This window comes from Arachis hypogaea, chromosome 12 (genome assembly GCF_003086295.3).
Source record: "Arachis hypogaea cultivar Tifrunner chromosome 12, arahy.Tifrunner.gnm2.J5K5, whole genome shotgun sequence".
NCBI classification, from domain to species: domain Eukaryota; kingdom Viridiplantae; phylum Streptophyta; class Magnoliopsida; order Fabales; family Fabaceae; genus Arachis; species Arachis hypogaea.
Genome location: NC_092047.1, coordinates 98665957 through 98671689, shown reverse-complemented (window position 1 = coordinate 98671689; position 5733 = coordinate 98665957). Strand labels below are relative to the sequence as shown.

At 36.2% G+C, this 5733-nt stretch overlaps 1 long non-coding RNA gene across 1 annotated transcript; it reads right to left on the bottom strand.

The window, feature by feature from the left end:
* Positions 1-1180: 1180 nt before the first annotated feature.
* LOC140177345 (uncharacterized) lies at positions 1181-4983 on the bottom strand. The gene is made up of 2 exons (XR_011869182.1): positions 2034-4983; positions 1181-1830 (listed from the first exon to the last, which is right to left on the bottom strand). It is a non-coding gene; the product is annotated as an uncharacterized lncRNA (long non-coding RNA).
* Positions 4984-5733: the final 750 nt, after the last annotated feature.

Below are 5733 nucleotides of genomic sequence, written 5' to 3'. Positions count from 1 at the left end.
TCAAAAAATTGTTAAATATTTTCATTTATGCCTTGTGAATCTCACCATAGCAAATGCAAATACAAGCACATATTTAATGTAAGAAAATTCAGGATTCGAACATTGAAAAAGTTCAATTTAAATGAACAAACTACCTAAAGCAGAGCAAAAGACTCCTTGAGTCTTACTTTTGTTTAAGTTTGCTCAAGAGGAATGTAGCAAATGGTATATCAACTAGAATTCCTTCAAACTTGGCTTGCAATATAATGGTAATGGTGAATTATAAATGGGGCTTTGGTGCACGAAATTGTGATCCCTGGTAATGGCTCCAAGAACTTGGTGCTCTAATTTTAATTCATAATTTGTCACAACTTCGATACAACTAACCAGCAAGTGCACTGGGTCGTCCAAGTAATAAAACCTTACGTGAGTAAGGGTCGATCCCACGGAGATTGTTGGTATGAAGCAAGCTATGGTCATCTTGTAGATCTCAGTCAGGCGGATATCAAATAGTTATGGAGTTTTCGAATATTAATAATAAATAAATAAATAGAAAAGATAGAAATACTTATGTAAATCATTGGTGAGACTTTCAGACAAGCGTATAGAGATGCGTTTGTTCCTCTGAACCTCTGCTTTCCTGCTGTCTTTATCCAATCAATCCTACTCCTTTCCATGGCTAGCTTTATGTAAGGGCATCACTGTTGTCAATGGCTACATCTCATCCTCTCTGTGAAAATGGTCCGATGCGCTGTCACTGCATGGCTAATCATCTGGAGGCATCACCGTTGTCAATGGCTACATCCCATCCTCTCTGTGAAAATGGTCCGATGCGCTGTCACTGCATGGCTAATCATCTGGAGGTTCTCGATCATACTGGAATAGGATTTACTATCCTTTTGCGTCTGTCACTACGCCCAGCACTCGCGAGTTTGAAGTTCGTCACAGTCATTCAATCCCTGAATTCTACTCGGAATACCACAGACAAGGTTTAGACTTTCCGGACTCTCATGAATGCCGCCATCAATCTAGCTTATACCACGAAGATTCTGATTAAGAGATCCAAGAGATACTCATTCAATCTAAGGTGGAACGGAAGTGGTTGACAGGCACGCGTTCGTGGGGGAATGATGATGATTGTCACGTTCATCACATTCATATTGAAGTACGAATGAATATCTTAGAAGCGGAATAAGTTGAATTGAATAGAAAAATAGTAGTACTTTGCATTAATTCATGAGGAACAGCAGAGCTCCACACCTTAATCTATGGGGTGTAGAAACTCTACCATTAAAAAATACATAAGTGATGAAGGTCCAGGCATGGCCGAATGGCCAGCCCCCATGATCTAAGAACTAGACGTCCCAAGATGTCTAATACAACAGTAAAAAGTCCTATTTATACTAAACTAGCTACTAGGGTTTACAGAAGTAAGTAATTGATGCATAAATCCACTTCCGGGGCCCACTTGGTGTGTGCTTGGGCTGAGCTTGAAGTTTACACGTGGAGAGGTCATTCTTGGAGTTGAACGCCAGTTTGTAACGTGTTTCTGGCATTCAACTCTGGCTTGTGACGTGTTTCTGGCGTTTAACTCCAGACTGCAGCGTAGAACTGGTGTTCAACGCCCTTTTGCGTCATCTAAACTCGGGCAAAGTATGGACTATTATATATGGCTGGAAAGCCCTGGATGTCTACTTTCCAACGCAATTGGAAGCGCGCCATTTTGAGTTCTGTAGCTCCAGAAAATCCACTTTGAGTGCAGGGAGGTCAGAATCCAACAGCATCAGCAGTCCTTCTTCAACCTCTGAATCTGATTTTTGCTCAAGTCCCTCAATTTCAGCCAGAAAATACCTGAAATCACAGAAAAATACACAAACTCATAGTAAAGTCCAGAAATGTGAATTTAACATAAAAACTAATGAAAACATCCCTAAAAGTAACTAGATTCTACTAAAAACATACTAAAAACAATGCCAAAAAGCATATCAATTATCCGCTCATCAGGCTTCTAAATATATAGTGTACTTTAATTGATTCTTAAATCCATTTCTTACCTTCAGCTCATGCAGTATTTGGTGCGACAGCTTCTTGTCTGTACTTGTTATAGGAGAGAGGAACCTTATAATAATATATAGATTTATATATGCAAAAATTTTGGCCATAAAAGAAGGGTGACCAATTATTTTCAAGCGATATATAAAGTATTCTTCCAAAGTAAAACCATTAAGTAGCCCTGTAATAAAATGAGGACCAAATAGAAACAAAATTGTGCCTAGAGTAAAAAACTTTAGTAGGAGTACTTTGCTTTACAACAAGAACTGCACCACCATTGTGATTTGTGAACTATTCTGTCAACTTAAAAACAATTGGATAACTCTTACCACTAATTAAAGCGAGGGACCCAAGTAGCATTGAGGTTTTGAAAGAGCCGAATTAGAAGGCATGCCTTTTGGAGAAACTCAAAGCCATCATTATGTGGCTGGTACAATATACCAATTGCCAAGAATGTCACACGGTGGGCCACAACTAGGAGAATGTAAATAACATTCTTAATGAATCAATTTATAATATTGAATCGATCTAAGATCTTAGTAAAAGAAAAATAGTTTCAGGTAACATATTTAAGCAAACAAGTGGTATGTATGTTTTTAATAGTTAAAATAAATAGCACATAAAGAATTTGTATTTGTATTTTTTTCCCTCTCGGAATCATAGTTTGAACTGCCACGACAATTTTATTTCATGTCCATCGTGAATATCTATCATTCAACTATCATAGAGCATTATTATGAAAATAGTTAAATAGCAGGACATTCAAGTGCATGCTTTTTTTTAAAACCAATATAAAATTTCTTGATCTTAATGCAGAAAATTAAAATCATAATGGTGTTTTAATTTGAGAAAAAAGACACACGCACGCACTTAGCTTCTACTGTTCAATAAATCATGAAACACTTTGAGATCAAAGTAATGATACACAACTTTTGAAGAAATAAAATTGGAACAATAATGTCAATATTGTCTTCTAGTGTAGAAAGCTAGATGGCTTAGTACTTTCTGCATATCTATATTTATGTATTGGTGGTGAAATTCGAAGACACATAATAATGATGGAGTGTTCTTCGATTACACAGCACATAAAAGAATAAGTTTTGAAAAATTAGCATAAAACTTTGTTTTGTTTTTACCTTATTCTGTCATTTGGTCTAACCTTTCATTCCAAAGCACCAATTTTTTTGTTTTTTTTTTAAATGTGAGTATTAACGATGTATTACACTTACACAGATGCTAATTAATTACTCATTTGACACTGACATATATCTGCATGATCCTATTTATACCTTGTTGTTGCATATTATAAATCATCACTCTCTCAAGACCATTGAACTCAGTAAATAAAACGGAAGGAAAACAAACACATGCTATTATGAAAGATTAATTAACATTTTAAACAGCTATTTCCATTTCCATTTTACACTTTGTGGACCAATTTTACAACCATATTCACTTTTTTATTCTGAGTAAACTAATCATATGAAATGGGTTCATCATCCAAGTACACTATACTAAAGGTAATCATATTACAATGAGTATATATATAAAGGTATATTTATTCGTATCAGACAATGCCATAGTTCCCCTCTCATACATTCATTTCTAATCTCTACCTTGTCAAGTGTATTCACCCATTCACTAGGGATATACCTAGCCCTGCAATTTGACATGTTAAGAAACTCTCAGGTAGAAGGAGAGGGCCAAGATGGCATATACAATTAGTGATTTGCACATACTTACCCCTGCTATCAATATGATAGTTTTTATATTGATCTGTGGTTTAATCAATAAAAATAAATCTAGAAGTCAGAGACATAATGCGGGGAGGAGCACATCTCAAATCACTTTATTTCAATCGAAATTACAACCTCCACAGAAAAAAATACTAAACTAAGGTAGTTAACGTCAATTAAATTTTCAAAATAAATTAACACTACTTATAACATCGGGATAAATGTATGTGCAAGGGGTAAGTCACTAGCATGAAGTTTTCACACATCACCATTCAACAGCTACAAGACCATGCATGTAATGAAATCTATGTGTAACAATAAACTTTATGAAATTTAACTTTGGCATTATAGCAATCTACAGTTACAAAAGGATGTATTGAAATCTAAGGTTCATGTAGATTGAGTAAAGCGAAGATACAAGAGACCCAGGGGTTCAGAAAATTGGGAAAAACTTAAATCTGAATGTTAAATTAGGGAATAAAATATTGGGCACAATTAATTCGATCAATCTTGTTCAAACCATAAATTCAGACGGCACAGAGATTAAATTGATGGAAAATTAATTTATCAACAGTAACTGAAATTAAATGGGGACAAGGGAGAGGAACATACGAGAGAGAGGGGAGAGTGTACAATCGGCAACGCACAATAGGGCAAGGGCAAGGGGGAGGGCTGCCGACGATGAGACCGGGACGGATGGTTGGAGTGTCCGCCGAGGACGGCACGGATGTGCATAGAAGAAGGAGAAGACTCCCTTTTCACTTTACCTTCGGGCGCGGGAGCTACACAGCGGATGTAGACGACCAGTCAAGGGGAAGAACGACGACACGGACGTGGCGGCTGGGACTGGCGGAGGGATGAGACACGACGGCGGGGGAAGGAGACCAGCGATTATGGCCTTTGCTCTGCTAGGGTTCGCGCCAAAAGGGGAAAGGTAAAATGCACCAAATTATTTTAGTTGGGGTATCTTAATGGAACAACCCCTCCCCCACCAAGTTATTAGATGCGGTTCGGGTCCAAAACAGCCACCAATTCGGGGTCATTAGGAGCGGAGCCTGGGAACGCAACATGAACCGCAGCAGCTCACTTGACCTGCGGCATTTTCTGAGAACGCTGGTAATTTGGCGCAGCTAAGAGGCGGTTCTCTTGTCGTGCTTTCAGTTCTTTTGCTATTGAATCAAACCGATAATTACTAATATGTCAAACCAATATTTTCTCAAACTATTTCCAACGGTTTCAAAACTTAAGTCACTTCTTAATATAAATTTATAACTCAAACTTTGAATACAAAACCTTTTTCTCAATATGAGTAAATATGCAACCAGATCTTTTTCAACATAAGATCATTTTCTCAAAATAGGTTTATAAATCGGATTTCCAATACAAAGATCATTTTTTAATATATATATATATATATATATATATATATATATATATATATATATATATATATATATATATATATATAATTAGTTTTTCAAAACAAAATCACTTTTTCATTTGTTTTTACAAGAATACGGACATAATCTCCCCTTAAAATTTGACTTCACCACCCTTACGGACTCCCTCACTTTTATAATTTCTCGACAGTTTACCAACCTTTCATCAACACTTAATCACCATCATACCAACACCAGAATCAATTACCATTCACTTCCACAACTATAAATTCCAGCATCAATCACAATCTCAATTCAAACTCAATTCATATTTCAATTTAACAAGCAACACCAAATTTATCAACATTCTCAATCACAACACAACCATTTCTCATCAATTAGACATACAAAACATGTATCAATTATTTGTAATTACTCAATAAGCTTTTTGGCATTCTTAAATTAAAAACTGTTAATTTTAAAACGAAACCCCCTACCTCCGTATGAAATCAAAACAACGAAAACTTTGGAGAAGCTTTCTGACCGAGCAGCTGAAGAGAAAAACGTCAGAAATCGTCTGTGCTTCC